The following is a 9153-nucleotide window of genomic DNA, read 5'->3' as shown; positions in this document are numbered from 1 at the left end:
AACCTTTTTAGGTTAGTCCGGGGCCAACATTTACTTAACCGGCTCCGTGGCTTAATGGTTACGGCTTCTGTCTCCCAAGCAGAAGGTTCAGGGATCAAATCCCGGTCGGTACCTTTGAAATTAGTTATCAGGAATTTGAATATGAATAAAAACTAAAATGAATCAGGTGGGATTCGAACTCACACCTTTGGTTGTGGTGGTGGTGTGGGACGCTAAGCAGTCGGCCATCAGAAGATTTACACTCTAGCAGTGAATTGATCCGTAGTGTTGAAACATGTTATCTCTTCTTCTTATATTATCAAATACGCGCTGATCCCTGATTTGCCTGAGGGGATTAGAAGTCTAAATATAGATCGAGTTTCCTTCAGATGCTTGCTTCTATGTTTAGGCGGGGCCAAACAATGCTCAGCGACCTCGGAATTGGACCGCAAGGAGCTCTGTCATTCTGAAATGGGTCGTTGGAAGCAGCGCGAGGGCTATCACCACCTAATACCCGGGACTGAGATAAGCTGTATCAGCATTCGGCAACAGTCTGATACAAATTATACTTTCCCATAATTTCGCTACCGGTTAGCGGGTATTGGATTGGACCACACACCACACACACACAGTCCGGGGCCAACATTTACTTCCCGTCCGACGGAAAGCGTGATCAGACAAATCTCGTCTCAAAATTTGTCACCGGGACCTTCTGGGATCAAACCCAGGCCGACTGGGTGAGAGGCAATCGCGCTTACCCCTACACCACGGTCCCGGCATCTCTGGTTAATTTACAACAAATCTAAGCACTTGAAAGTATTTTGATTTTGATAATTCGTAATTAGACTCAGAACTGATCGAAAAACGGCTTTGATTACAACTGGCGTATAGGACCTTTTGAAAAGTTACCCAAGCCAAGGTCTTTAAAAAAAATGTTGGATTTATTTTTAATGCAGTATTAAACTTGCAATTAAAAATAACTTTACTTCGAATTTAAAAGCACCTCATCAAAAATATTGTTAACAGCTGACATATAATTTTACAGTGGCAACTTTTATGAAAGCGATTGAAAAATGTTTTTTAAAGGGGCTTTTATATTTTTAAATATTTTTGAGGCTTGTAAAATTTCTATTTTCTATGGTCTTTTTGCCATAAAATAATTTACAAACTGGTATATCAATAAATTTCAAGCTGAATTTTCTACATCAGAGCAATTTTCTGAGATTTCGGTCATTCGATTTTTGAAATTTGTTGGTGCCTTCGGTAAGCCCAAAAAAGCCATTTTGCATCATTAGTTTGTTTATATTATTTTCCATACAAATTTGGCAGCTGTCCATACAAAAATGATATGTGAAAAATCAAAAATCTGTATCTTTTGATCGAGATTTGGTGTCTTCGGGAAAGTTGCAGGTATGGAAAAAGAATACACTGAATTGAATGATACACAGTAAAAAAATTTGTGGTGATTTTTTAATTTCACTTTTTGTCACTAAAACTAGATTTGCAAAAAAACCCAATTTTAATTTTTTTTATTTTATGATATGCCAAATGCCAATTTTTCAGAAATTTCCAAAATGGGTAAACAAATTTTGACCGAGTTATGAATTATTGAATTAATACTGTTTTTTTTTCTTCAAAAATTGGAACTATTGGTTGCAAAAATATTTCAACTTCATTTTTCGATGTAAAATTAAATTTGCAATCAAAAAGTACTCAAGTGAAATTTTGATAGAGAGCACCGTTTTCAAGTTATAGCCATTTTCGGTATTTTTTTTGGAAAATAGTCGCAGTAATTCATTTTTTTAAAATTTACTTCCCATGTTTGACCACTTGAAAAAAAAATCTTTTCGAAAAGCTGAGAAAATTTTCTATATTTTATTTTTTTGAACTTTGTTGATACGACCTTTAGTAGGGGAACTATACCCTTTCTCAGCCTATTTCTATTATCGGCCTATCAGCACTTTGATCATGAATTACAGCTATCATAAAGTGTTTTTGACAGTTCCAAAGTAATAAATAGCTCAAATAAAAGTGAGCAAGCAACTCTCCATTGTTGATGCATCTGAAAATGTTGATTTAATAGCGGAAAACGGCAAAAGTGATGAGAATTGGTCGAACGGCTTAGAGTGATTAAAATGGGTATATTTCCCCTAAATGAGATATTGCCATGCAAAAGGTTTTAACACAGGAAAATTGATGTTTTTTTAAGTCTCACTCAAACAACCCACCATTTTCTAATATCGATATCTCAGCAACCAGTGTTGCAAAAGAGTGATAGAAAAGCTATCAATAGATTATCTCTGCACCAAAAATATCCGAGAGTATAGCGGCCGTCACTATAGCTTGTGAGATCTCTCCTTGTGTCTCGTGATTCCCAGCGATGCCATTCTCTCTCTATCACTCCTTCCCTTTTCCTCGACTATGCGCTCTCACCGCTGAGTCTCTCAATCTCTCCGAAAACTGCAATGAGAGAACGCGAGATGGCAATTAGGAGCCGACCACGCATGACGCCCCTTCAAACTGCGTTTGCAAAATTGGTTTTGTGGCGGCTTTTGTGGTTAAACGCTGTTGCGGTAGGATGTTCGTGGAAGCGAGAATGAGAGAGAAAAGGAAAATGTCAATCGCGAGTGGGTAAACACGAAAATGTGTTCGGCTATGTTCGGCGCTGAGAGTTTCAATGAAGAGAGAAGAGCAGTTGTATTTGAGGCATGAATATTCAGGCGAGATAATTGTAGCTGCTGAGAGTTGATATTTTGATATTTTAACAACCCTGTCAGCAACTAATGGTCCGATTTTCAATGTTAAAATATGAAACATTCGTGAAATTTTCCGATCTTTTCGAAAACAATGTTTTCATTTTTATAATTAAGACTGACATATTTCAAAAGGGCCAAACATTCAATTTTACGCCCTTTTAAAATGTGAGTCTTGATTGAAAAAAATTGTTTTCGAAAAGATCGGAAATTTTTTTTTTCCATGTAGTCCTTATAAAAATTATATAATATAAAAATTTCCAAAATGATTTAAAATTTATGAACATTATTTGCGTTAGCACTCAATTTAACATAATTGGGAAAGTATCATGAAAATTTATTTTTCGCATTTTTGTAAAATCTAGAATTTAAAAAAATTAGCATGCTTCAGTTATGTTTTGGATTTTCAGATATTATTATGCTTGACGTATGTCTGTTGTGTAAAAAACTTTTTAATTTTTTTTTAAGAAATGATAAAGTCTGGAGTTTTTTTAAAGATCCTTTCAACCAAATTTCCAGTTTTTGCTTTCTGGGTGTTTCTGGAACCGTATTCACTGTATTCAAATAGCATTTTATTAGATATTTGAACACAAAATTAAAACCGATATGTTTCAAAAACAAAATACTAGAAGATTTTGATCCTTCTTCGTCAGTGTTTTTTGCTACTTTTAATGTTGAGAACAAAAATAATACAGTACAGGCTCGATTATCGCTTAAGTATAATTCCTAAACTACGCTAAAGCAATAGAATGTTTAAATCCAAGATGGCGGCCAAAATGGTGGTGATGAAACATTGAAAAATGAAGCTTTTTTTAATTTCAAGGACTCGACTATCCTAAGTTTCTTTTTATTTTCTTATGCTTCAAACATAAATTCCTAGTTCTGCTACCAATTTTAGTCGAATTTGAATGGTTGCATGCATTTTTTTTTTTCAATATTTCATCATCGCCTTTTTGGATTTGAAAATTCTCAATCACTTTAGGGTAGTTTAAGGGTCATACTTAAAGCAAATATAAGACAACGGAAAAAAAATCGTGGTTCGATTATCCTGTCTGGACTGAAGTCATTTTGTTTTCATTTTCGTCTGCAAAAATTAAACAAGAAATGCTAATGCTTCAGAAAAACAAATTTATTTAAATTAATTAATAGGTTGTTTTGTTGTTAATTTTCAGAAAACATCAGAAAATAAAATATGACTAAAATATAGTATTTGAATTTGGGTAATCCTCTACCAATTTACACGAAATCGGGAAAAGTTGCCCCGACCCCTCTTCTATTTGCGTGAAACATTGTCCTAAGGGGTAACTTTTGTCCCTGATCACGAATGCGAGGTCCGTTTTACATATCTCGAGACGGAGGGGCGGTACGACCCCTTTCATTTTTGAACATGCGAAAAAGAGGTGTTTTTAGTTTGTAGCCTGAAACGGTGATGAGATAGAAATTTGATAATTTTATGTATAATTAGACGCCCGATTTTATGGCGTACTCAGAATTCCGAAAAAAAACGTTTTTTTCATCGAAAAAAAAAAACACTAAAAATGTTTTTAAAACTCTGCCATTTTTTGTTACCTAACTGTAAACATTTTTGAAACATGTTATTTTATGGGAAATTTAATGTACTTTTCGAATCTACATTGACCCAGAAGGGTCATTTTTTCATTTAGAACAAAAAATTTTATTTTAAAATTTCGTGTTTTTTCTCACTTTTCAAAACTTTTTTTTTCGTAGAAATCGCGTTAACTCGTGATGTTTACAAGCAAACCCCTTATGTTTAAATATCAAAATTTTTGTACACTCTAGAAAACATCCCTGCAAAGTTAGAAAAAAACACGAAATTTTAAGATTAAAAATTTTGTTCTAAATGAAAAATGACCCTTTGGGTCAATGTAGATTTGAAAAGTATATTAAATTTCCCTCAAAATGACATGTTCCAAAACTTTTTAACAGTCGAGTAACGGAAAATGGGAGAATTTTTAAAACTTTTTTATTGTGTTTTTTGATGAAAAATACGTTTTTTTTCGGAATTATGAGTACGCAATCAAATCTGGCGTCTAATTTCTCATAAAAGTCCCTTGGACACCAAATTTCAGGCTGCAAATTATGTTCAGGCTGCAAATCGCATGTTCAAAAACCACCTCTCCGTCACGAGATATAAAAAACGGACCTCAGATTCGTGATCAGGGACAAAAGTTACTCCTTAGGACAATGTTTCATGCAAATCGAAGAGGGGTCGGGGCAACTACTGTATGAGCTGGCGAAGAATTACCCATTTCTTTCTAAAAATCACAATCATTTGAAAATCATTTAAAAACGCTTTAAATATTACTTAATTTGAAGACATTTAATATTTATAAATAAACTTTTTTATTCCAATTTTAGTATTCTTCTGACTCCAAATTCGACGGATTCGTCCAAGTCACTCCACCCAACGGTCACCACCACATGACTCAGTGCATTGCAATGACCATACGCTTCACCCTCACAGATGCCGAATGCAGCGGCGATTTGTTTCATATACATTCACACCCATTCGCACACAATCAGTTTTGGTGTTGCACGAGTCGGCACATGTCGCCCTGAGCTAAAGCAGTGCTCGTGCAATTTACTGCGACACGCGCGCGCGCTTTATTATATTTGCACTCATACACAGCTGTTCACAGCGTCAGAATGACCCATCAATTTTATGAATGGAGTGAAGTTTGTCAATGGTTTTCCTTTTATCAGCCCATCGGAAGATTTAAGACAAATATCAAATATTGGCAAAATCTGTAACGTTAATGTTGTACAAAAGTTTGACCATTTGTGAAAATTCAAAAAAAAAATCATTTTTGATTAATTGTTAATTCCCAGTCACCCTAAACCAGTATTCCACATCAACAATCAAACCTCGCGGCTGTTTATCGGCGCGCGGCATATATTCGCAATATTCACCGCGTTTTGCTCGACGCTCTGGCGTTTCACACAGTCAGTGTTGGTTCGCGGCTCGTCGCGATAGGTCGCGTTTTCGGACGTTCGCTCGCGATTTTCGACTTGTATACTGTGTGTGAGAGCGGGTTTTTGTGCTGTTGTTGTTGTTGTTGTACTGTGGTTGTTAGTACTAATTTTGGCAGTTGCGCCGTCGCGACGGTGTCCCGCCACCACCCCCTTTTCTCGCGTCAAGTGTCCCCTGGTTGGCAGTCAGTGGCGGTGTGTTTTTATTTTGGAACGATGAATTGTCAAAATTTGTTTGAAGTAAATTGTTGGGTTTTTGATTCGAGGGGTGTTTAAACACAAGAGATGCCGATTCGCGGCAATAAAGTGACCCTGGTCGTTGATGATGATCTTTGGACTCTCGGCGTGTGTGTCGGGGAAGGTTGTGATTAAAGTTACGCAAGGTTCTTTGTTAATGCATGAAATCAGCAAAACCGCAACTGTTAGGTTCATGTTTTCGTGTTTTTGTTGAATGCAAACAAATCTAAACTTATTTTTGGATTGTTTTACCACTCTGTGATACCCATTTGCTATCTTATCTCAATGAGTAGACTCTAAATCGAGTGTCGTGTGCCACGCTCGATTACAGCCAGATGTATGCATGATTGGTGGTGATATTTGTCACTAGTTTGCGGCTCTTTTTGCGATAGTGTGGATTCCTAATTTGTGTATTTACTTGGGCGCTGTAACAGTCTAATTAGGTGATTGACCCCGACGATCCGTAATTAGAATAAAGCGGTCAGCGAATAGTCGATTCAAGGTCGATCGATGTAACAGTTACAAAGAAGATCAACGATAACTAGAGAATCTGACTTGAAACTTGGAACACTATGCTTCCAAACCTTAGAAGTGATTCTAAAATATCGTACATGCAGCAGAACACGTTCCATTTCTTAGCGCGCTCGAGTGCGATAAATTTGAGTGGTTAGTAAACAAAACTCAATATCAACAAACGCGTGCACCCATGTGCTGTGGAAGAGTGGATGTCAAATTTCTCGAAAAGCTTGCTGATTTTCGTGGCTTTTTAAATTGTTGTTTTGTTACATTTGAAAAGATAATACGATTAACAGTTTTCAAAGAAAGCTGATCATCACTCAAAAATGCTGCGTATTTATTTCAATTATATAAGACATAAGAAAATGAATCAATTCCGAGTTTCGTTAATTGTGTTCATTAATTTAAGAACCAAGTACTTCTTGGTTCTAAAATCATGAACACAATTCACGATTTTGGGAATTTACGTTTTTCCGTGTACTTCTTGAAGGCCTTGAAGGATTTTTTGATCTAAACCAAATGTGTCGCAATAGTTATATAAATTTGTAAAGCTATTCCGCCAATCATTGACTTCCAGGCTGATAATTATTAATTTATGACGATTTTCTTATCTTTACAAGAAAGAGATAATCGTTTCCAAATAGTATCAAAACATATAAATCAAATATAGTATTCTAAACTAGTTGTAGAAGGAATTTCGTGAAAATATTGTAAACGAAGTAAAATTTATATCGTCTGTTAGATTTGATGACAATGATAAAAGTCGTCACCTTAATAAAACGGTCAAAAATTAAAAATTATAGTGAGTAGTTGTCTACGAAATCAAAACATTTGTAAAATTTTCTGAAAAAAGTGTTCATAGTTTTAAAAATAAATGACTCGATAATTCAAAGCTGATTTACTATCAGGGTTACTACCCTCCACTGAACTACACTGAAAAAATATTATGTGTTCATTTGCGAGCAATGTGATTAACACAGTAAAAAATTGTAAATTTGGAAAGTGTAATTTTGGAAGATTGAATAATACCTCTTTTATGATGTAATTTTACCTCAATTAAGACTGACAAAGTGACATTACACAAAAAAGTAGTAAAATAACACATTTTCAGAGTAAAAACTACACATTTTTCTGATTTCTGATTTTACCTCAATTAAGACTAAAATGAGACATTACACCAGAAAAATTGTAAAATTCCACATTTTCAGAGGTTCCCAGATGTAATATTACCATGATTTTTTTTTAACTGTGTGGGCCCACCTTCAAATTTGACTTTTGAACTTAAGAATAAAAAAAAACTCATAAAAAACGTGTTTTTCAGTTTATTTTTTTTTTTTCAGAAAGCCCGTAAAATTTGCCTTTGATCACTTTTTGATACGATGCAACGGCTTCGAGATACAGCATTGTTTTAAAATTACGATATACATTTTTTTTTAAACACTTACGTCCTTCTCGAATCTCAATATCGAGTATAACTGGCTCCGTATACAAAAAATTGGCTTATATAAGTGTAGCTTCTACAAAATTTCTTTGGAATAGGTGAGGGTCGAGAAAAAGTTCCTTAAAAATCATGTTTTTGGCTGGAATTGCTCGACTGTATTGCATAAAATTAAATACATTTTGACGGCCCAGTAAAAGTAACATTCTTTTGGTTATAATAAAATTGTAATATTCAAATATTAAAATTTTTGTACCACTGCCGATTGAGCAAAGAAATATATTTTCAAGAATTTCTGAATATTTTGCCATTTATTTTTTTTTGTGAGATAAGGCTGGTACAAATATTTTTGAAAGTTCCCCATAACATAAACTTTGAAAAATATTTGCAGTTTAAAAGTATAAGTATATACTTCGAAAATTTTCATAATTTGCAATGTTGGCATAAAACGAAGCGAAATTGTGAAAGTTTTTTCTCTTTTATTAGAGATTTTTTTTGTAAAATACTAAAATTTCCACTAAGCATCGTACTCAAATTTTCATAATTTGCAATATGAGTATCAAATGAAGCTTCACTTTTATAAGAGATTTTTTAAATATTAAATGTTCACAAATGCCATATTTTTCGAAAATACTAAAATTATCAATCCTTATTTGCAATGAAGGTATCAAACGAAACGATTTTTTAATGCTTCATTTTTATTAGGGATTTTTTTGTAAAATCCCAAGTAACATTTTAGGTTTTATCAAAGCTGTCACAACCGCTATAAAACCTATCAGCCAAAACCAACATTAAAACCCCTTAGTCGTAACAAACTCCCTAGAACCTTGATAAACTCCACTTAAAACCCAAAAGGACCTCCGCAAAAGGTTGTTACGGCCTATTTATAAAACCTACATAGGAGTTCAAGGCTTCACAACTGAATCCTAACAACATCCTCAAAGCCTTGATAAAACTTTTGTTAAAACCTAGTCAGGAGTTATGGAAAAATCACATTTCATACGTCTTCAAACGTCTTATGCCTAATATGTTTTATTTTGGCAAAAATAAGTCTTCGTCTTGCCAAATGAAATTATGGAGATGGTTGACAAAAATGGCGAAAGCTTATTTCTCGCAATTGATGGCTCAAATTTAGCTGCGGTAAAAATTTTATTGATAAATGTAGGGGAGATAGAGCCAAAAAATTCAACTCGCTTCATCAGAAATCAATATTTTGTAATCATAGTGTTTAATGTTAAA

General features: G+C 34.3%; 1 protein-coding gene across 5 annotated transcripts in view; it reads left to right on the top strand.

Annotated features, from left to right (window-relative positions):
* Positions 1–5699: 5699 nt before the first annotated feature.
* Positions 5700–9153, top strand: part of LOC6032569 (multidrug resistance-associated protein 4) — a 37664-nt gene continuing 34210 nt past the window's right edge. The window contains exon 1 of one of the 5 annotated variants that reach the window (XM_038261517.1): positions 5700–5822. The gene's annotated coding sequence lies outside the window, so the exon portion shown is untranslated. Of the gene's footprint in view, positions 5919–9153 lie in introns of all 5 variants that reach the window. The other 4 variants (XM_038261518.1, XM_038261520.1, XM_038261522.1 and 1 more) reach the window with 4 other exon arrangements.

The sequence above is a fragment of the Culex quinquefasciatus genome, chromosome 3 (genome assembly GCF_015732765.1).
Source record: "Culex quinquefasciatus strain JHB chromosome 3, VPISU_Cqui_1.0_pri_paternal, whole genome shotgun sequence".
Taxonomy (NCBI): domain Eukaryota; kingdom Metazoa; phylum Arthropoda; class Insecta; order Diptera; family Culicidae; genus Culex; species Culex quinquefasciatus.
This window is presented reverse-complemented; position numbering and strand designations above follow the sequence as displayed.